Source organism: Chiroxiphia lanceolata, chromosome 17 (assembly GCF_009829145.1).
Source record: "Chiroxiphia lanceolata isolate bChiLan1 chromosome 17, bChiLan1.pri, whole genome shotgun sequence".
Lineage (NCBI taxonomy): Eukaryota > Metazoa > Chordata > Aves > Passeriformes > Pipridae > Chiroxiphia > Chiroxiphia lanceolata.
The window spans coordinates 5,352,222-5,374,471 of NC_045653.1; the positions used below are offsets into that span (position 1 = coordinate 5,352,222).

General features: G+C 43.9%; 3 long non-coding RNA genes across 4 annotated transcripts in view; 2 read left to right on the forward strand and 1 right to left on the reverse strand.

Moving 5' to 3' along the window:
• The window catches only part of LOC116795449, a 109,441-nt gene extending 93,447 nt beyond the window's left edge, over positions 1 to 15,994 (forward strand). The window contains exons 6-8 of the long non-coding RNA XR_004360060.1: positions 8,804 to 9,117; positions 9,209 to 9,324; positions 15,759 to 15,994. This is a non-coding gene — a long non-coding RNA (uncharacterized LOC116795449). The remainder of the gene's footprint in view (positions 1 to 8,803; positions 9,118 to 9,208; positions 9,325 to 15,758) is intronic.
• On the reverse strand, positions 12,645 to 16,362 carry LOC116795448. 2 transcript variants are annotated; one of them, XR_004360059.1, is made up of 3 exons: positions 16,257 to 16,362; positions 14,624 to 15,205; positions 12,645 to 13,033 (listed from the first exon to the last, which is right to left on the reverse strand). It is a non-coding gene; the product is annotated as an uncharacterized LOC116795448 (long non-coding RNA). The 2 variants fall into 2 exon arrangements; XR_004360058.1 differs by lacking the exon at positions 12,645 to 13,033 and having other exon boundaries at positions 14,562 to 15,205.
• Positions 16,363 to 18,308: 1,946 nt separating this feature from the next.
• LOC116795450 lies at positions 18,309 to 22,027 on the forward strand. Its single transcript, XR_004360061.1, has 3 exons — positions 18,309 to 18,437; positions 19,810 to 19,901; positions 20,986 to 22,027. It is a non-coding gene; the product is annotated as an uncharacterized LOC116795450 (long non-coding RNA).
• The last annotated feature ends 223 nt before the right edge of the window (positions 22,028 to 22,250 follow it).

Sequence of the window (22,250 nt, forward strand, 5' to 3'; positions counted from 1 at the left end):
CTCATTAACCCTCAGCAAGAGAAAAACACCTGCTCCCTCCTGCAGGTAAGTGCAAGTCTCACTCCCCAAATAATTGACTTGGCCACGTAAACAAAGAACATGCAAAGAACAAACTGCTGAGGGTTAACAGCAGACATGACATTTGAGCCTACAATTAATGAGCTCCCAGCCTACAGCAAGCCTGTCCTTTGTCACTGAAGGTCTGACTTGATGCTCTGTGGCCTTTCAGCAGGAGTCCCTGGATGCCCCAGGGACCACGATGTGCTCAGGAGCCACCCGGGTCCCACACACGCCTCGCACCAGGGAGGAGAGGCACTGCAGGCTCCTCTAGAAATTAATATTGCATGTAAAAGCCCTGCAACAATGACTCTTCAACATGCATATATAAATAATTAGTGTGGTTATAAGCTGGCTGGTTAGGTTTTAATTGACTGTATGTATGTATTTATTGACTTTGAAAACGACGCCAAACTTTGCTGCTAAATCCGAGGAGCTGACTTTCCCTCTCCCGATGGTTTCCATGTGCTGAGCAGTTTATTAACACACTATCCCTAAGTTACAGAAGGAGAAGACTCCCCTCTCGTGGCTGCGAAGGAAAATGGCATGTTCTGCGCTGTATTCTCCACTTACCTAGAGAGAAATGTAAATAAGTTATAAAATTCCAATCATCTTCTGCTCACACCCCAGCATGGAGCCTGGCCAGCTCTGCTGGCGTTTAGCAGCCTCTTTCTTCCCTGTTTGCTTCAGGGCAAAGGGAAATATTTGGGGAGAACTGATGTAAGTTATTTAAATGATAACTAAAAGTCATGATCTATATCAACAGTCAGAAACATTGGAGTTGAAGAACAGATTTAAAGCTGTTTTCCATTTGCTCTTTTAAAATACTTTCTTAGCAAACGTTGACTTTTATGCGTTGGATTTATTTTGCTCTATAAAACTGCTCTCAGAGGGGAGACCTTATAGATAAATGTTCAAACCACTCTGTAACTCAGTAGGCATTTATTCAGACGACCAGGTTTTCTATTTTTATTAGGCTAGAAATGCTGAAAATCATCTGTTATTTAAAGGACAGCTGATTTCATTTCCAGTTGGTGTGAAACTGCTTTTGAATAAAACTTGAGATTTAATTTAAAGGCTATAAAAGCAGCAGCTTAAAATTATGAGTTAAAAGCTGTCTTAAAATACTTTGGGTACATCAGGAAGAGAAGCAGTAAGTTCATGCAGGCACAAGTGACAATTAAAATTAAGGCTTTTATGAACCAAGGGGAGTTTTTCTCAAAATCAGTAAACCCAAGTGCTTTTTTCTCACCAATGTGTCTGCCAGAGTTTTGGAGCTCACAGAACTCAGCCTCTCACACCTCATTTGTGGGATAAATGGGAAGAAGAAAACAAGTTTTCTTGCTTTTTCAGCTCCTTGATGGTTTCTCAGGGTTGAACAACATACTCATTGAGCACAGATATGCTGAAACTCAAATAAACTGAATTTCTCCCTCTTCCTTCAGAAGAACCAGTTACTACTCAAAGTAAAGCTCATTTATGCATTTAAATGTCCAACTTCTTGGAGAATTACTTCCTTCAGGCCACTTATTTGACTTTCTTTACAATATCAGCAGAAATGATGCACTATTTGAAAATCATATAAATAGTTTATAAAAAGTTTAAAATAGCTGATGTTAAATTTATGCCTCAATCTAAGTTGTTATTATTTCAGATTTCCTCTTCAAATTTGCATATTCTTAAAAGAAACAGTTAAATGATCTGCAAGTCTTTTTTCTTAAATCTGTATTTCATCTATTGTAGAGACACTTAAATTCCAGGAAATAATTTGATCCTTGGGATTTGATCCTGGACCTACAAGAAAACAGTAAAAGGTTTGGATTCAAGGCTACGATCTTGGACAACTGTCAAAAGGAAATATAGAAAAATGTAGCTCAGGAAAAAGGCAGCCTGAAATTAGAACTGTTGTTAACACAAATAGAACAGATTCAGATTTTAGTTTTAACCCTGGTGGTTTTTTTATACTATTTTGAGGCTAAAATGGGAAGTCTTTTATCTAATGAAAATCCAAATATAAACAATTCCTTTTTAATTTCTAGATTTTTCTGTTGAGGAAGACTTATGATTTTCGAATTTGCTGCATTTCTGTTACTGTTGTTGTTAAAAATGATACGTATTTAACCCAATACTTTGACACATACGGCAGAACCGTTCACTTTTAATTATTACTCTGTGGAACTAAACCCTGTCATTTTCCTTATGCTGAGTAGATCTATTCAAAAAGACCTGAAAATGGTCTGGAAATGGAATTGATCTTGGAGTTAGAGCAGGAACAGAGGAAGCCACAGCACTCGTGTGAGTGTCAGTTCTCAGAGTTGATCAGAACAGATGAGAGGTTCCTCTGTTTTTGTGTCCTGTCTTTGGCCATGTTCTACAGGGCACCACTTGGTACCATCGATACCAGTTTGATTTTCATTGGTGTCCTTCTGGGGCTGAGGCACCTTCACAGGGCAGTGCCACCAGGGAACTGAGTGTTCTTCTTCATTTGCAAAACAGACAAAAATCTGCAGCTTTTGGAGCTGGAAATGTCTCCAAATGTATTTGATGTGTTTAGTCCGCATACATTATGCATGTCCTCAGCTTTACTGAGGGCTTCTCAGGAGATGCTGCTGTAACCACACTGCAGCCAACTGTTTATGCTTCCCTCTGATTAATAAGTATACTCCAGAGAAGGCAATTTTAACCTTCTGCCTTCGGACTCAGCCTGATCTCAGTAAACACTCCACGAGGTGCAAAGGACACTCAAGAGCTCTGCAGTTTGCAGCTGTGAAGCTCCTGTGCTCATTCCCTGCCATCCTGATTGAGATTTTAGGAAGAATTTTTTCACTGAAAGGGTTTTTAGGCATTGGAAGGGGCTGTCCAGGGTCCCCATCTCTGGAGGTGTCCAAGGAATGCCTGGACATGGCACTCAGTGCTCTGGGCTGGGTGACAAGGTGGGGATCAGGTACAGGTTGGAGTCAGTGATCTTGGGGGTCTTTTCCAGCCTTAATGATTCTGTGATTCTAAGCCTTTCAGATCCTTTGCAGATTTTATTTCTTTAAGAATCTGCTTGCAGACTTCTCAGATCCCCACTGAAAATAGAAACCAGCAGCCTTGGGGATGTGAGAGGTTCAAATGAGGGCTGTGCTCTTCCCTTGCTGCCACAGACCAGCCTTGCAGAGGAGATCCCTCCCCATCCATTCCTGCTGCTCAGCATCCACTTCAAAAGCTTTTTTGGGAGCTAAGAAGATGCATTTAAGCCATCCAGCATGGAAATTTGGGTTTGACCCTTAATACTTTGTAAAGGGTAAAACCTAGGGCGTGTTTGGTGCCTCATTACTGTGCCCAGGGACACACGACGTGTGACTGGAGCTCCTCTGGTGAAATGAGCTCCAGAACACAAACGGCTGTTCTGCTCTACATTGAAGCAATAATAATTTATGAATCTAATTAGGCTCTGGTTTGCAAGAATGATGAATATTCACATTCTAAATAGCTGAGAAATATTAAAAATGTATGACAGCTTTACTTGTGCCAGCTCTGAGGGTTCTGGGGAATGTTTTCCTGAATGTGCTGAGCTTTCTCAGCATCATTTTTGCCCCATCCCCGGAGGTGTTTAAGGCCAGATTGGATAGAGCTTTGAGCAACCTGATCTAGTGGAAGGTGTCCCTGCCCATGGCAGGGGATTGGAACTTTAGTGTCCCTTCCAATGTCCCAAGAATCATTCTGTGATTCTGTGATCATTTGAGGGCTGGTCTAGGGAAAAGGGGTGTTCCCCTGATGCAGGGTAGCACCTGCAAACCCAACCTCTGTGCCCCCTCCAAAACCAGCAGTGACAGGACTGCAGCACTGAAGGTTTTAGAGTCTCTGGGACAATCTGGTCCATTGCCATAGCCAATATCCAAGTCCTTTTCTCATATGTGCATTTTAAGAACTGAATTTCTTAGAAGGGAAGTTGAGGATAATGTTTTCCTAGTAACCTCTCCCTATTGCTTATCTTACTGGTCACTTTGGAGTTTGTGTATTTGAGCTGGAAGGATTTGATAGCTCCTTTTGCAGTTCATATTTAATTTTATGCCTTTAACAAAAGCACATGATCAGCAGTCCTGCTGCCCTTAATAAGGTGTTTAATTTACAAGTTCTAAGTTGCCTACAGAGGTCCCCATTGTAGGGGAAGTTTGTCACTTATTTTTTTATTTCCTTCTAATTACTTTCTATATTTTGCTTTGCTGGCACAAGGGCACAGTATTTGATTTGCTTGTGCTGCAGCAATCTTTACAGAAGACCCAAACAATATTTTACCAGCTAAGTGACCAGTCAAGACTAAATTAATACCATGGGCTGAACACTGGTCTGCTGGAGAGCCCATCATGTGAGAAATTAATTTGAAATGCAAAGTGGGGGGAGGTTGTGGTGGATTTTGTTGTTGTTGTTGTTGTTGTTGATATCAATATAAGTATCAGGTTGAAGGAAAACAACCACTTCTGCCTTGGCAGGGCAGCACAGAATCAGCACCTCAGGAACTCTGAGTCTACTCTTTATGAATGAAAATTGGGTCAGACAACCTGGGATTCAGCATTTATAAATTGCAAATAAAAATTTGGACTAAAAAATTGACGATCATGGGACTATCTATCTGCACCTTGAAGATGGAAACAAAACATTCCTTTTACCCAGGGATAAGGCTTTGGATAAATTGAAGAAAATTTGATATTTTATGGGTTTTGTCCATCATACAATCTCTTCTCTCACAACAGGAATTTCCTCATGGTGTGGCACCTTGACTTGGACGCTCAGGTGGAGATGCAGTAGCATTCCCATTAGGAACTGCCTTTCCAGTGTGGCACAAATGGTAACAAACCCCCTGCATGACAAACCTTGGTACAGGGTCTCCAACTGGAGCAAGAAACTCCTCCTAAAGGGTTGAGCAATCTCTGCAAAGTCCTGCTGACTCCGAGTCCTGAGCTGACCACGTCCCACCAGCTCGTTGGTGTCTGTGAAAGGACAGGCTCTGAGTTGATGGATTTGTCACCTAAGTGGATCAGACAGACCAAAGGGGAGCGTGAGGAAGTGTCGTTATCCCTGTTCCATGGCCTGGGAGATGGAAGGCAGTTACTCATTGAAAGTCACACAATAGATGTGTGGGTGCCAGATGCTGGAGATGCCAGAGAAGGGATTTAAACCCAGATGTTCTGAGTGCCAGCTCAGCACACTAAATTCAGAGTTGTCCATCCTCTCCAAAATCCAAGAACCTTTCTTATTGATTCAGTATTTAGAACATTTTGGCTGCCATAAACAGATACTTTGAAAAACTCCACAATTTACTAATGTAAAAGACACCTTTTACTACCCCGTTCATCCCCCCTAGGAATGAAGAAATGTATCCATCTAGGAGGCAAGAGAATAACAACTGCAGTGACTTTTCAGAAGTGGATGTTCCATCACATCTGAGTGACTTGCCAGCAACACCTGAAAAGTCTGTGTTAGGAGAAATAAATCCTATCCCACTCGATACTGTAGTGATTTTCAGGTATCCGCCTTTAATATTTTGTTCCTCGGTTTTCCTCCAGTCTTTGATGCACTTTTAAACATTACAGATCATAAAAATTTATTGTTTTCAGATTGATAAAAACAATTCCTTATGCTGGAATAAATGGAGCGTCTCTGGTGGATATGATTGAACTGATGTACAGGAAAGAACACAACGAGGAAGCCACTACCTTGGAAAAAAAGGGAATGAGGTGGGGAATCTGTAGCTCTGAAGACTGAACTCTGGAGCATAAATTACAATGGAAGTTTATGGAGTCTTTTGGATTAAATGAAAAGCCAGCCCCATTAAACCAAATGGAGCATTCCTAATCTGACATGTTGACAAGGACAACTCTGCCTATTCCAAAAGGGAGTTTCAAATGAATCCAGATTTATCTGATGTTCCCAACAGGGGCTGGGCTGACTCGAAAGGAAGTTATCCTGGCCAAAAATAAACAAGATGCACATGAAGCAGTTTGTGCCACCAGGAAACCTTCCAGGGAATATGCAGAGAGGAGAAGGAGAGCCAGGAGAATCACAGCCTAAGATGTCTTTCCTCTCTCCTCATTATGTCCTGTTTCTATTTCTTCAGAGAATGTAAATCAAAGCTTCTTCCCCATGAGATCCCTGGTCCTTCTATTCACTTTCCTGATCTTTGCTCACCTAAGAAGCTTCATGTGCTGCTTCTTCCCAACACTCCCTGCAGTTGCAAGGGAGCAGCCACAGAGATGCTGTTCCTGCATCCACTGATGTTCATCCTCAGTTACTGATTCCTGGAGCAAACCAGCCATGCTTTTCCCAGGAGTGTGTGTACACAGTGTGAATTATGTAATTCTAGAAAGCAAATTTAGCCTTTTCCAGCTGCTTTTACTGTGGCAGACATGAAGTCACAGTCATTGCAAATAGCAGGACAAGCACCTTTTGCATTTACATTTTGTCAAACCAACCTTTTACTTTGCAATGAGGCCCCAGGAGATCTGCCCTGGAGAATTGGGATTGTCCAGCCTGGAGAAGAAAAGCTTCAGGGTGACCTATTTGTGGCCTCCCAGTGCCGGAAAGAGCTAAAAGAAAGATGGAGAGAGACTATTTACAAGGGACTGGAGGAACAAGACAAGGGGGAATGGCTTCACACTGACAGAGTGTAGGGTTAGATGGGATATTGGGAAGGAATTCCTCCCTGTGAGGGTGGTGAGGCCCTGGCACAGGTTGCCCAGAGAAGCTGTGGCTGCCCCTGGATCCCTGGAAGTGTCCAAGGCCAGGTTGGACGGGGCTTGGAGCAACCTGGGCTAGTGGAAGGTGTCCCTGCCCATGGCAGGGGGTGGAATGGGATGATCTTTAAGGTCTCTTCCAACCCAAACTACTCTGTGATTCTGTGATATCATCACTGCACCATGTCTGAGCACAGCCTGACGTGAGCTTTGTAATTCCCTGGAGCAGAGTCACTAAATTAAGTGTTCCAATGGGATCTATAACCCCAGAGACAGAGAACAGCTCCTTAATACAACAGCCTCCAAAGAGGCTTGAGCTCAAATACCCCTGCAGAGAACAAGGCTTCCCAGTGTTAGAGACAATATTAGGAGTTCTACCTCATGCAACTGTACTTTTAAAGGAAATCCAAGTTTGTGCCCATAATAATGATGTGTTCAGAGCTTCCTGACAGAGAAAGGTCTGTCTGACTATGTGTGGACAAGCCCCTGTGCACACAGGAGGGAAGGCTGAGGAGTGTCTGCTTCCCCAAGGCAGCTCTGGGGGTTCTGAAGCGCAGACTGTGCACATGCAGGATGGAGACAGTGAGAGGGTGTTTGGCAGTGAGGGCCAAGGGATAAAATATGAGTCTCAGAAGGTTGTTTCATAGCCTGAACTATAGATTTCGTAGCAGCCTTAGGATTCTCTTAGCTGTATTTCAGAAATCAGAAATCTGCTCCAGAATGTGGGTTGCCTTCCATCCATTTAACATTTAAATTTTGTGTGTGAATCTCTCACATCAAAATGACAGCAGTGCTGTTTGTCCCTGAGCTGTGTCATTTGCTGTCCCCAGTGATAACTGCATAATAATGGCCATATTCTAGTAGAATGTGATACTTGAAAGAAATATTCTAAGAGAATTAAAAAAAAATAGATTACTAGTGCCACTTGCAGCAGTGAGAACATTTGCAAAGAGATAGGGCAGTATATTGCTGCAGTATAGGAAATTGTGGAAAGGCTGCACATAAACTAGAAAAGTGAAAATCAGTGATTTTATGTGTGTATTCACCACAGCCATGTTGATTTTAACAGCAGTTTTAGGTACTGCCAAGGAAGAGTTTTTATCATATATATATACACACAGATAGCTATATTAATATATCTACATGAGTGGATAGATGTGTGTGCACACAAACCTACAATGTCTTGGTCTCATCCTTTTGCTGTAATGTTTAACAAGTCTGGTAGAGACTTATTCTGATGATATTACAGCATATTTGCTACATGTATCAAGGGGTTTTTTGTTTATTTGGGGTTTTTTGTGGGTACTGAGAAGGTAGTAGGCATCTGGGTTTTGGGGTTCAAGCAGATGCAAAAACCTGAGTCTGGCCAGGTCAAGATTTCAGCTTGAGAAGTGTGAAATGCAGATCTGGATCTCTCCAGTGGCTCCGGGGCAGTGATTTTGCTCTTGTCTGCCTGTAAGATGTCTTTTGACTTGCTCTCAACCTTGGCTAGAAGCTCACATTTGAGGCTTTGGCTCTCCTTGCAAAGGGGAATATTTAGGCCAACACAGACACTTGAATCATGGGCAAGTTCCATTAAATGATATTGGAGACGTTTGTTTATAAAACTATTTAGAACGAGTGGGATTAGGGATGGGTATCCCAGAGGGAGTAGGGAACCTGTGTGCCTGGGTGAGGGAGCTCCTGCAGTGCTGGGGATGGGGGACACCACCCCTACACCCCTGTCCCCAGCCCAGGGTGTGCAAACCTTGGCAGCAGCACATCAGCCCCTCCCTGGGGAGGGAGGTGACTCACAGGGGTGTCTGAATCATCGGGGCTTCCCCGGGGCGAGGCAGCACCGGGCACAGCGCCCTGCCTGGTGTGGAAGGGAAGGAGCTTCCACCTCCCCAGACCTGCAGGAGGAACAACCTCCCTCCTGTCAGACCCACACACCCGAGTAGCCACAGGTGACAAAGAGGATGGAGGTGACACATGGCACGTGTAATATTCATTCTATGAGTTGTTTTTGTGTATTTGCTTTGTGTTTCCAGTTCACTGGGGCCACAACCGGCAGCAGTTCCCTGCAGAGCCTGCAGTGATGTGAGAACAGAGAGGAGCAGCGAGTGCCTGTTGGGAGTGCACTGGGCTCCTGGCATCCTCAGCTGTTTTCCACCCACCCTTGAAAACCATCTCTGGCCCAAAATGGAACTGTGAGCTGTACCACATGCTCCAAATGAAGTGCTAATTAAATACTTCTACTTAATGTAGACAACATTTCTTTGAGAAGGCTGTAATGTATCGCAGATGTGGCGAATCCCTTGGAGAGCAGAGAAGGAGCAATGTGCACGTTGGATCCCTCTGTGAGGTAGGGATGTGACCTGGGGGGTTGTGACTGGTAAGGCCTAATGCTGAAACAGCACTTGTCTGATCCAAATTCCCACACACATTCTCCACAGTGACCTTGGTATCGGGAATACTGCAGGTGCTTCCATATGAATGCACACTCAGACACATGGGACATAAATGGTGGAGCTGTGGAGCTTGATGGGTACTTGAGTCTTAAGAAAAACAGGTAAGAACTGGTGGGTGTTGCAGAAAAGTCTCCTGGGTGGGGCCTCAGCCATGCAGGAGGAACTGGCAAGTGGTTTTTGGCTCAGGGTGTCCCAGTGCAGGACAGAGCTCCACAACAAAGGAGTTGGAAGGTTTTGGGTTTAGCACTAAAGCCCTTTCTGGCAACAGGAGGAAGGCTGAAAACCCAGCTCTGGAGTATCTGGATGACTGTCCTGAAGTTATTGCCACTGAAATCATGGTTGTTCCTTAGGTTTTGGGGTCAGCAGTCAGTGGGCTCGGAAGAACCACATCACCCAGCTTTTGGGAAATGCTTATGCCTTTAATGGACTGTGTGTTCAAGTCCATTTCCAAGCCTGGATTGCCCGTGAGCAGCTTGCTGGCTGCAGTCCAGCTCTGTCTTGAGGGAAAGGTTTGAGCAAAATGGGTGTCTTTGTGCAGCCCCAGGCTCACCCCAGTGAGACAAAAACAGGGCTGTGGATTCAGGGGTTCTGTTTTCCAGTATGAATCCCGAACTGGGATTGAAGCACTTTGTATACCAGACCCAGATTACCACCAGGACAATAACTAACCAAATGGACCTAAATTTGCATGCACAGAGCTTGTCTCCATGTTCCTGTGCTCATCACACACATGGCCTCTGCCTGCAGGCAGGCTCTGACACCAAATCCTTTTGGCTTGTCTTGAGAGGGAGGAGATTTTCCTCATAATCCATAGGACTAGAAATCCACATTGTCCTTTCTATGTCAATTTAAACCTTTGAGTATCTGAGGGGCTGCCCATGAGCCACTGGTACTTTGTCCCAGCTCAGGATTCAGGGATGGGTCAAAGGGAAGGACCAGTGTGGACCAATCCTGTTTCCAGTGCCCAAAGTCTGCAGGTGAGATGGAGCCAAAGGGAACAGAGAGGGATGTCTGGTCACCTGGACAGTGCTGCTCCCATTGCCCTCCCACCCTGTCCCTGCCTGTCCCCAGCCCAGCAGCTCTTCCACCCCAGGCCATCTCAGCCATGCAGAGCTGAGGGGGAGCTGATTTCAAGCTGGGCAGTTTCTGAACAAATCACTTGCAAGGTGCCTGGTGGCTCGAAGTGCAGAATTAAGGGGACAGCCACAGTTGTCAGTGGTTTGGGTAGATATTATTCACCTTTTGTGGGTGGGAAGGAAGTTCCAAGGTGGGCTTCAAGCACACAGAATTGCTTGGGCAGATGCAGAGGGCACTGGCATGAGCCCCCAGGGAACTGTGGTTGTCCTGTGTGAAGATACTCCAGGAGATACCGACCAAAAGCAGGCAAAAATCTTAGTTTTCAGAGTGACACAGCAATTAATTAGCACTGCCTTTGTTGTTCTTTTGCTGGGCCTGATGACAGAACAATATGGAGATACCTTCAAAGACTTTCTAATAGGAAATATACAGCATTTCTCTGTGTAGAGTATGACAGCTGCTCCTGTAAAAAATCATGGAATATTCCACATTTCTTTCAAGATGGTTCTGCAATGTTGGGAGTGCTTTTTAGGGTTCTGTGCTCTCTTGGGAGAAAAAAGAAGTAGAAATCCAAGATGATGCAGAAATAAGAAAAAGGGGGAAGAGAAAGCAGATGGTGAGGTGGAGAGCTTTCCTTAACTGAGTGCTGCACACTGAGGATGAGAATTCAATTGCCTGTTGCTATTTATCATGACCACATAAAATTCAAAGTACTTGAGTATTTAAATAGCAATAGATTCAGAGATGAGTCATGAGGCAGAGCTGATATTTTATCCCTGGACATGTTGGTGAATGGTTTTCTAGTTCAAGGATCTTATTTCCACTTTCCCTATTTTAATGGCATTGCTGTTCTCAGATTATTTTGTTGTAGAGAAAAGGGAAAAAACGAATGCTTCTGAGGCTGTCTATTATTACAGACTTAATTATTTTCTTTTAAAAACCACATTGGTACACTGTATTGCAGAGATATTCCAAGTTCTCACTCTTCAGAGATAATTAGGAGAGAGTTACCTTCTGACTCCTTCTGTAAGACACTTGGAGAGGAATTTTTGCTGCTGTTGGTGAGCAGGTCTCTGAGTCAAGTCTCATTTTGCACATCTTTTTTTGCCAAGAGACAATGTGTCATTTGTGCAGCCATCCTGCACAAGGGAGGGAACACTTCGGAGTGCAGAGAAGTATATCCAGTGGTATAAACTTAAAAAAAAAAAAAAAGGAAAAAAATCCTGCAAAGTTCAGTTCTGCACGTGGAAGTGGATCTGATTTTCACTTCTTCAAGTTTAATTCTCTTTGTATTTCTGGGTATGGCAAGCTAGAATAGGCTGAAATTTGTACCATAAATAGGATCATTCACATGAAATGTATTTTGATACAAAACGTTCTCTCTTGCCCAGAAGACAGGCAGCCCCTCCAGCCCTGAAATCCTTTGTCCTGGTGCAGTGGTGGTTTTAGAAGAGTCAAGTTTGAGAGCAGACAGATCCTTGTCCCAAGGAAAGTGTTGCTGATGCTGGAGCCAGGGACCCCAAACAGAGGCTGCTTTTGGAAGAGGCATGTGGAGGGTTGTTAATGCTGGAGAGGGAACTGACTCATCACATCATCAATTCTGCTCCTCTGCCAGCACAGCACAAAACATCTTTTATCATCACACTCTCTCTTTCTTCTTCATTTCTATTTTAAAGGAGTTTAAAGCTGTTCAGTCTCTTGTCTTCCCCTTCCCCAGCCTGTTGCTGTTCTCTGGATGGTAGTTACAGTTTGGGGTGATGGAGCCCCTTTGCCCTGTGCAAGAGGACTCTCCCCATCCAGGCATTCTCAAGGACTAGCCAAAAGATGGATTTCCTGGCTAAAGCTCTCACTCCTCATGCTGAGTTGCACACATACCCCTTAGATGTAGGGAAACTAAGCTTTCCCATCTGAGTCCTTTTTCTTTGCCTTAATCCCTGCTCCCTCTGTTGCAGAAAGCTCTGTTTATCTGAGAAGGGACAGCAGGAACACTCTGGCCACGTAATTGCCACGAAGGCTGCAGCGGGTCCAGCCGGTACCAGTTTGAAATGATATTTTTCGGGCCCGTGCCAACAACAGGCGGCTGCTGGGAGAGCTGAAATTGCTGCTTTTCTGCTCACATCTGCCTTTGATTTTCAATCAGAGCCGGTTGGTGAAAAGCCAACTAATCTACAGTGCTTAGGGGTTTTTTTTGTTTGTTTTTAAGGGGCTGGTTTGAGCCAACTTTAGTACCACAGAATTAGTTTTTAATAGATTTTCTTTTTTTTTTGCCCTGAATTATAAGTATTTTGGATATAGAGTATTTGAAATGGATCTTATGGGAAAATTATTATTCACTATTATTTCTTTGTATTTCTTGTGTATGACTTAAAGGAGGGCCAAGACCTTCCTATAGCAGGAGCAGACAGAGCACAGCAAAATGGCAAATCCAGTGGGCTCTCATGGAACCAGAGATGCAGGGAGATGGTGCCTCCACTTCATGCTCTGGAGCCAGGGAACCTGAAAAGTTTGACTTTTCTGAGAATTCAAAGAGAAATTTCCACAGTTTTCTGTGGAAACTTCTGGCATTTTGTCTGGGCTGGTGTCACATCCTCTTCCATTTGCTGCTCTTGTGGCAGATGAGGAATTGGCTTTGTATTGAAGATACATGAAAAGTCACTGCTTAATCAGGAACTTCAAAGGAACTGGAAAAGGATCCATCTGTGATTCAACCATCTTAAGCTTTAGGGGACAAGTCTGGTACGAGAAAAAAAAGAGGAAAAGGTCTTGGATTACAGAGTTTTCACTCTTTTATGACAGTTTTTCTGTGAATTATAGTAACACAAAGTACTGGCCTGTAACTAACACAGTTTATTGCTTGATGGCCTTTATTTATCCAAGGCTTCATTTGATATGTAACCCACTTTGAAAACACTTTTTAAAGTTGGGTATACAGTTACTGTTGCAAAATGCTGAATTAATAACCCTCTGAAATAGCAGTTTCCTCTTAATGTGGGGAGCACTGGCTGGGTGAGGCAGAGAGCACATTAATCACACTGACAAAGAAATAACATAAAAGGTAAGATCAACTAATAGAACACAACAGTTGTACTGTGAACCATTAAGAGTCACACCTTGGTGCTTTGTACCTGTATTTTAATGTGTGCTAGTGCAAAATCAGTGTAAAAATCCACCTTGGTCAACCTGAGTGTGTATTACACACTCTGCCTTATTATCCTTTTATATATATTTTCTGTAGCTGGTGATTTTTTTACTAAAGGTGTAAGTTTTAGTGATGAAAATCCATGAGCCCCATCCTTTCTCTATCAGCATTGATGCAATAGTTTAATTTGTTAGAGAATGGGTTGAAAATAGTTGAAAATAACAACTGTGTGTTTGTTGAGCAAAGTCCAACCTCCAGGAGCCCTTGATTTTTCTGCTATAGGGCAAAAGCTTGAAAGGCCCCTTGATAACGGATAACCCAGTGCTAAAATCCATAATTTCTTTTTGGTTTGTTGTCTTTTAGCCATGAGAGATTGTAACTGCAGGGACAGGCTCTTCTCTGCCTTATGTGGAAAGTAGAACACAGAGAATTTTAAATCTTTACACATTTCAGTCTTTGTGGGACATTTTTAGGGAGCACAGAAGTGGTGGTACCTCTGTGGTGCCTAAAAACCTTCATCTTGATATGGTTTGTGCTTATGTCCAGTGTATTCACCTGCATATCTGATCCAGGCATCAATGTAAGCTGAGTAATTTTAGGCTTTTAAGGGCTTTAATTGAAACTTCTTTCCTTCCTCCATGCTTGGCCTTCAGCAAACGGGTTTCTTTTTTTTTTTCAATTCTTTTTTAAGGAAGGAAGGAAAAGTCTTGAACTTGTGTTGGGCTGATTTTGTTTGAACAGAGCCCTGTGTGTTACCCCCCAGCACACAATGGGGCTCTGTCCAGGGAGAGTTGGCTGAGTGGGTCCTTATTCAGGGTCATTCATCACCACAGCTCGTGCAGACGTGGCAGATTTACATCAGTGAAACTGAGGAGGGAAAACAACAGGCCCATGATCTGAAGGAAGGGCTGGAGTTATTTATGAAGTGCCAGCAACGTGCTGAGGACCAGATGAAGATCTGACCAGCCTGACCCTGCAGGGGTGCTTGGTGGCAGGGTGACATGTCACCCAGTGCTGCAGGGAGGGGGACAGTGTGTTTGACAACTCAGGGCTCCTCACAGGCACAGGGCAGGGTGTGTTTTGGACATCTTGGGAAGATGGGACGTGTGTGGGAAGTCACTCTAATGATGAGACTTTTCTATAGACAGTAAAATTATTTAAAGGAAATAATGTTCATGTTGCACCTGCTTATGTGAAGCCTCAGGAGGCTTCTCCTGGTCAGGAAGTGACAGGGACAGATTCAGATCCCACTTTGCTCATATTTGTCCAAAATAAATGCCAAAAACATCAGAGGGGATGTAGAGATGGATGGGGAATGTGCTTCTTGGAGTCAGCGATTCCTCCTGCTTGAGGGGCTCAAATCTACACCTTCCCTGGTGTCTCTGTGCTGTGTTTCAGTGAGGGACCAGCAGCAGCTCTGAAGCTGTTCCCCAGGAGCCCAGACCCAGGCCATGCTCAGTCAAGCTCCAGGAGCATCCTCGGGATGGGCTGGGTGGGAGCAGGATGTGCAGTGTCCTCTGCTTGTTCACAAATCCTCTGCTTTTCATGGCAGTACTCGCTCAGCAGCCAATTGCCAGGTCATGAGGAAGCCTTCTCCCACTCCCTGTGTCCTGGTGGTTCTTGTTAGAGGAGAAATTGCATCTCTTGGCTCTGCTGGACACGAGAGCTGCTCTGGTTTCCGAGGCGTTGCTTTTTGGTGAGTGTCTCCAGCTGCTGCTCTCCCCTCACCCAGGGCACTGACTCATCTTTTTGCCATCACAATAAGTCTGTTTTCATAAACAAAATTAAGTGCACTGTGTTTATTCATTAGGGAGATTTGAAGTCTCTCAGCAACCAAGAAATATACTTTGTGTAGGAACTCTCCCTCTTCCCCCTCTTCTCTTTTAGCAGCTAAGGGGGAAAAAAAAGATTTGGGAAAACTCAGTGCTCTCAGTGGGTGGTTCTGTGTCTGCTGATGGGCAGCACCTCCCCTGAGGGCTATTATCTGTTTGTACATCTTGGAGGGGGATATTTAAAATTGCACAGAGATGAGTGGGAAAAAAATGGGACAGGTGAATGAACTGGGCTTTAAACAACACCCCAGGTAAGGACAGTACAGGAGAGGGGTCCCAGGGTAGAGAGAGAAGCTTGTCTGGCACCTGGATGACTTTGTGCCAGAGGCTTTCTTATGGGTAGTTTGGGCCACTACTGGGCATGGACAGAGCCAGGCATGGCAGGTTTCCTGATGTCCCTGTGCCAGAGCCCTGGTGGCACTGCCAGTGCTCTGCTGTTCTCTCTGCTGTGTCATCTCACCCCAGCCTACCCCTCTCTTTCCCACAGCTGGACCCAGCCCCTGATCCTAAGGGGGATGAAATCCAATTCGCCTCCAGTGCTGACAGGTTTTCAGCTGGATCTGCAGCCAGGTGAGAGGCTCCTGCAGCTACACCATGCCAAGATTCCCTCTTTTTGGGTGCCACTCCTCCCTGCTGCCAAGGCTCCTGCAGTTCCTGCTGCCTGGGATTACTGAGGCATCAGTGCCATTGGTAGAGCCAGAGGGGAAAAACAAGGGAAGCAGCAAAATGGGTCTGGCATAATGTCAATACACAGAGGGCAACTCCAGCCTCTAAACCAGCAAGGTCTGGGTTTGAGCAGTGATTAATAAACCCATGTTATTACAGGGTAGAAATATACCTTGAATTTCTGCTTGTAACAACTGCTCAGTGACTTCCTGCTTAGTATGCAAATGGAAATAAACCTGGAATTTGCTGTCTTTGCAGCAGGATTTCAGCCATTCTTGAAGTCCCACTTTCTACCACATAACATAAATGAAGTGAATACCTTTCACTTCTGCTTTAGAGGGATCCATAAATCAGAAACAAAGGACAGATGAAAAACAGGCTGGTGTTTCTCCTCCTAGAGCAGCAGGAATGCTGTGCCAACAGCAACAATGTCAACGTGACCTGCGGTTTCCATGCCAGATGATTCCATGGAACTTGAGGCTGCTCACCTTCCAGGGAGCCAGCCCTCACCTGCAGCACTCAGCCTCCCTCAGGGGTCATTCCTCAGTAAGAGGTGCTGGCAGCCACCTCAAACCTCATGAATTTGGGGGAGCAGGGCTGTGGGTATTGATGTGGGCTCAGACTTCTGATAACTGGGTTTGTGTCTGGTTGTCATCGCAGCTGCTGTGCAAACACTGGTTAAACTCACAGATCTGCTGTGAGTAATAGAAAAGACCTCATCCCTGACCATCACCCCCTGCCTGCTGCGTGGGACACGGGAGCAGAGATCAGCCCAGAAAATTCCCTGCTTTCTTTGGAGGGAACCAGGCAGCACAAGGTGAACCAAACTGCATGGAAGCCTGGAAAACCAAGATTTTGGAAAAGTGCATGTGTGTGTGTGTTGGGGGGGTAACAGCTTTGGCTGGCAGTGCCTCAGCTGTCCTTGGCTGTCAGAGTGGGGAGGATCAGAGTGGCTGTGACACCTGCTCACAGCTCGGCCGTGACACGGTGCTGGGTGGGAGGCTGGGATGTGAGAGGGTGCAGCACGTGCTGCTGCTGCCATCAGGACCCTGCCTCCCTCTCCCCAAATGCTGGTCACCCTGAGAAGGGTTTTCCATGGTCGGCCCATCTCCTGCTCCCTCTGGGGGTCTCTCAGGTGAGTCCCTGCCCCGGGGCTGCGGTGCAGGACCAGCGCTGAGCTCAGCTCCCTGCAGATGGCACTGACATCCTGTGCAGCAGCAAACCCTCCCTGCATTTTTCCCAGACTTTTTTTCTTGCTAGGGAAAACAAAAAAAGACACAACCCTCCATGCAGTATAAAGAGCACATTTTCTATAAACTTTGCTTGGCCCCAGCCTGCAGCTGAGAGGGAGCAGTGGTGTTGTGAGGCAAAGTGTTACACTGCCCATTCCCACACCAAAACCTAGAAAATCATGGAATTACTCAGGTTGGAAAAGACCTTTAAGATCAGAGTCCAACTCTTAACATAGTGCTGCCAGTGTAAGATACACGGTCACAGCTCAATTACATTTATTCCTTCCATTTATTTCTCATGGTATAAAATCTTTTTTAAAGGTAAATGAAGCCAATATGGTTTCTTGTAAGAGCCCTGTATAGAAGCCAGAATGAATCCTGATTTATAGAACTGAGCTTAGAACTGGGAAAAAGAGTAAGGAAAGAAAGGTGCTCCTGATTGAACTGGTCACTGGAGACTTAACTCAAAAGGGAAAGGTCTCTTCCCCCACTTTTCCTTTAGTGAAGCCTAAAAAAAGCTTAGAAATATGAAAAAGCTTAGAAATTAAACATCAGCTGGGCTTTGATTTCAGTGGTCTGCTCATGCTGATATAAGCAGGCAGCTGAGAAGGCTTTCATGACCCTGCTCATATTTCAATAAGGTTAAATAAAGTGTCCATGAAAAATACACTCAGGCCAACTTAAACCTTCAGGTCAAGCCCAGGGGTACAAGGAGTTAAACTGCTTTTTCTTACTGCTGGTTTCTTACCAGGCACAGCCCAGCCCTTAGAGCAGTTAATAACACCTAGAAATAACTTCTTTAATGGCATGAAATCCCAGAGTTGTGCATGACTGATGCAGCTGGCTGGGAAGGGCTGCCGTGCTTTCAGCTTGGTTTCTGAGGAAAACAAGGCTGGTATGGTGAACGCTGGCTGCTCCCACAGCCCATCCCCGGCCTGAGAGTCCATTTCATCCAAACTCCCCGGGCAGAGCAGAGCTCTCATGGGCAGTTAGGCAGCTAATAGACTGCAAAAGCCCAGAAAAATACATCCTTTTACTGTTTGTGTGTATATCTGAGCAACAGATAATGTTTTTATTTTAGTGACTGCCCTCTGAGCTCTGGGCTGCCTCTGAACTCTGCCTCTTGATTTCACCTATAATTTCAGTGGTCTGCTGAATAAAGAGGTGCCTTTGTACTGCAGTCACCTCCAATGCCTGGCTTTGGCCCATTGGTGTGCATGCAGCTCCTGCCAGCCTCTCCCACCACCTCCTTCCCCTGGGTTTTTAGGGTAAGTGGTTGCTCACAATCTCAGCAATTTTGCTGTGCCAGCAGTGCTGCCCTTGAGGTCAGTAGGAGCCCAAATCCTCTGCTGTGGCCTTCCCTTCCTAAATAAAACTAATTCAAACCCCTCTATGACATGGGTTCACTGAGATGAGTTCACAGGAGCAGATGGTCCAACTAAGGTCCAGGGATAGGGAAGATAAGGATGGTGTGGGGTGGGAGCTCATCTTCCCTGTAAAGCTCTCTTACAGCAGCCCAGTTAAGCTTGGCCACCTGAGCAAGCCAGTGATGATGTACTTAGAAAAGAATCTGGTATGAAGCTGAAAGGCAGCTTCTTAAATTGCCTAAATTACATTTGTATTCAAAAAAAGAAAAAGAAGTTGTAAATCGCATATTTACACAACAGAGCACGCGAGCGAGAGAGGGCTCATACGAGACCCAGATGTTCATTAGAAACAGGGATTGTTCTTCCTTGCTGCTACCCTGAAAACTGGGAAAAGAGTCAGCTATGTTGAAGGGTTACAAAGAAGGGAGTTAAGTCTACAAAATCCAGGAAATTTCCCGTTAAGACGAAAAACCTGGGGTACTGTTGTAGTCTTTTAATTCTGACCCAAGACGTAAATTAAAGCCAGAGGATCGGGTCAGGTGCTCGGGTTCTCAGCCCTTAACTGTGGAATTTCCAGGTTAAGTTACTTAAACTTTCCTGTTGCTGAATAAAGCTCAAATCCTGTGTGCCATATATTTGCTCATCATAAAATGTTCTCTCCCAGCCAGTAACAGCTTCTTTGTTGGCGAGGCCTGTCTGGTTTATGAGCTTCCCAGCCTTTGTACAGGGTTCTGGGAGTTAAGAACTTCCACATGGTGCCTGCTCTGAGGCTTTTGTGAATAAGGAAAGCAAAGCAAAGCGCTTGCTCCATGTCCAGCAAACGCATCAAATATGGTTTGAATTCTCTGGTTTTAAATGCAAAGGATAATATTGATTTTGTTAAGGTAAATGTCTTTAATTGCACGCTGGATAAACTCGCCTCTTACTGAGGCATAATGGGCTCTGGGCACCCTTCCAGCACAGCAGTATGAAAATGTCTCTTTTAGTGTCTCCAGTAGAGAAATGCAGGATTAGGATTTAGATGAACAACAATGAAATGGAGTACATCCCCAGTCTCTGAAAAAGCATCTACTGATGCAGAAGGACATTTACTCAGACAGAAATTAATTCTTTCTTAAGGTAGAAAGTCTGCAGTACCTGTTATGTGGATTGTTTGGGGCTTTTTATTGGGATGGTGGGAATAGAAAATCAAAAAAGGTGAAAATAGACAAGAAGAGAAAACGAAGAAGTTCATAAAATTGTCCCTGTATGACTCGATCTATCTCATCTACAGAACCTGAGTGGGATCTTGATGCAAAGGGGAACTGAGCAACTCATTAAAGAAGAAATATTCTGTACTCTGACATCCTTATGCACATCCCACTTGTGAGTATTTAGGAGGGTGACAAGGACATGAAGACTATCAAGTGGGTGACTCAGCCCCTTGATATTAGTTTAGCAAAGGCAATAAAGGTGTTTAAGAACAGACCAAACACTCTTGCAGCAGATGATGCCCTTTCATTTATTGCTAATCTACCATATTACAAGCAATATATAAAAATATTTTACAGATAGAAAAAAAAAACATTACATTGGAGGTTAACAACGTTGTTGTAGGAATGTGAATGACAGAAACCCCTTTTCAGTTGTGGAAGTTAGGTTTTTGAACTAGCAATTTGATTCAAAAGACATCTGTTAGGGTGATTTGAGCGACAAGTGCTCACTCCTGTGTCTGTTAACATATGGCTTTACCTGAACATCCAGGGCAGGGCTCCAGGGGGTCTTGGACTTCAGGGGGGGAATCACTTCAGAATTACACACACACACTCAAACACACAGATCTGTGAGTCCCAGTCAGGCCATCACTGTTCATACTGAGCTGTCCCTCCACTCTCTGTTGGTCTCACACCACCTGTGCTTCAGGTGCTGCTCAGCATCACTAAACTGAGGGCAGCTCAATCCTGGAACAGCTGAGGATTCCAACAGCATATCTGTGGATTTCTGGGCTATTACAAACACATAAATCGTTAGTCATTTTTGTGACAGTCATTGTAGAACTTTCTACTCCATTTTGCTATTTTATGGGAGTTATTGACAAGGAACTCAAACCACCAATCCCCAGATAACCACTCGTTTTGCAGCTGATATCATCTTTCACAGCATCAGCACCTTCATTTGAAATTTACTGCAATGTGGGTCAGGGGCTAACTCATATTTTTTTGCACCCCAGAAACAATAAAAATGGCTAAACAAACCTTAAACAGCCCAGAGTGGGTTAGACACTGACAGGCAGTTTAACAAATCGCTATCAGCTGCCACCCACTGCACTTATAAAGGAGCAGATATTAAAGGTACAGATGTCAATCTTATGGCAAACATACAAAAAGGTGGATTGCTCATTCTGAACTGAGATGAATAAAGAATTATAACCTTCCATGTGTGACAGCAGAGTGTTACCTTACTCTTACAGGTAAGAAACCACTGCAATGTAAACGATGAGGAATTTGCAATTCAGCCCATCTAGACCCAACATCAGCATCTCTTCCTATTGCACAGGAATATGGAACATAAATAACAAACACTCAGAACTGCAGATAAACTGGAACGTCAGATGACTTTAAGTGGTGCAAAAATTATGAGGATCTGAATCAGTTTAAGATTTGAAATTAAGACAGTCATTTTCTGGAGTCCCATCTGGCAGATAATTGTTCCCTATTAAGTAGTAATTTGGAAAGAAATGCAAGGGGAAAAGTCAGATTGAAATATTTAGAAACATATTTCTCAAGCATTTAAAGCTCTCTTTGAAGTCTTTGGGAAATCTATCAAATACATGTTTTTTTTAGGACAGTAACAATTCAACAACAATTGCATAGAAAATTAAGACTGAGAAAATGAAAATCGATCCTTTATAAATACTAACCTTAATCCAAAAAGTGTTGCATATTTGGTCAGACAAAAAGCATAGTCACTTTTTTGTAAAGATATGGATTACAAAATATACTTTAAAAACATGCTAGCTACTCTGAGAACTGGTTTAGATATGTTATCAAGCAGCAGCTTTTTATACAATAGAGAATAACATAGTGCTGGTTTGGGAAATATTCTACATTCAGAAAATGCTGTATTCCTACAAGGAGCATGGAAGTGATACATATTTACATGGATACAAATAAAGCAAGTGCAAAAACCATGACTCTTCTACATTCTTTCTACCATAAAAACACATACATGAGACACTTTCACTCCATTGTTGTTGCTCAGATCTTACATTCTGCTCATTCTCATGGAGAAAAACAAAAACAGGACTTCATATTTCATTGCAAGTATCTTCACAAGCAATTCCCCTCCTGGCAAACTCGACTTCCAACACTCATAACTGACCAAAAAAAAAAAAAAATCATCTTCCTGATGTCTGTCCACTCCCAGTCCACTCTCAGACTGTTTACATATCATGAATGATGATTTTTATTCTACGTATATTTGATGCAGAAGTTTATAGAAGCTCATCCTGTATTCGCAGCCAAAGCTTGGATGGAAAAATGGAAGTAAAAAAAAAAAAACCCACACACACAGACACACAAAAAGAGATGAACTTTTGAGTTCCAACGAGCCCCATGTACTTTGCATGGTGTAACTTTGATGGAAAATGCATTAGAGTTGTTCACCCTGTAGACAAGATATTTGTAGGCCTTTGGTACAATGGCAGGAAGGCACTGTGGTGAAACATTCAGATAA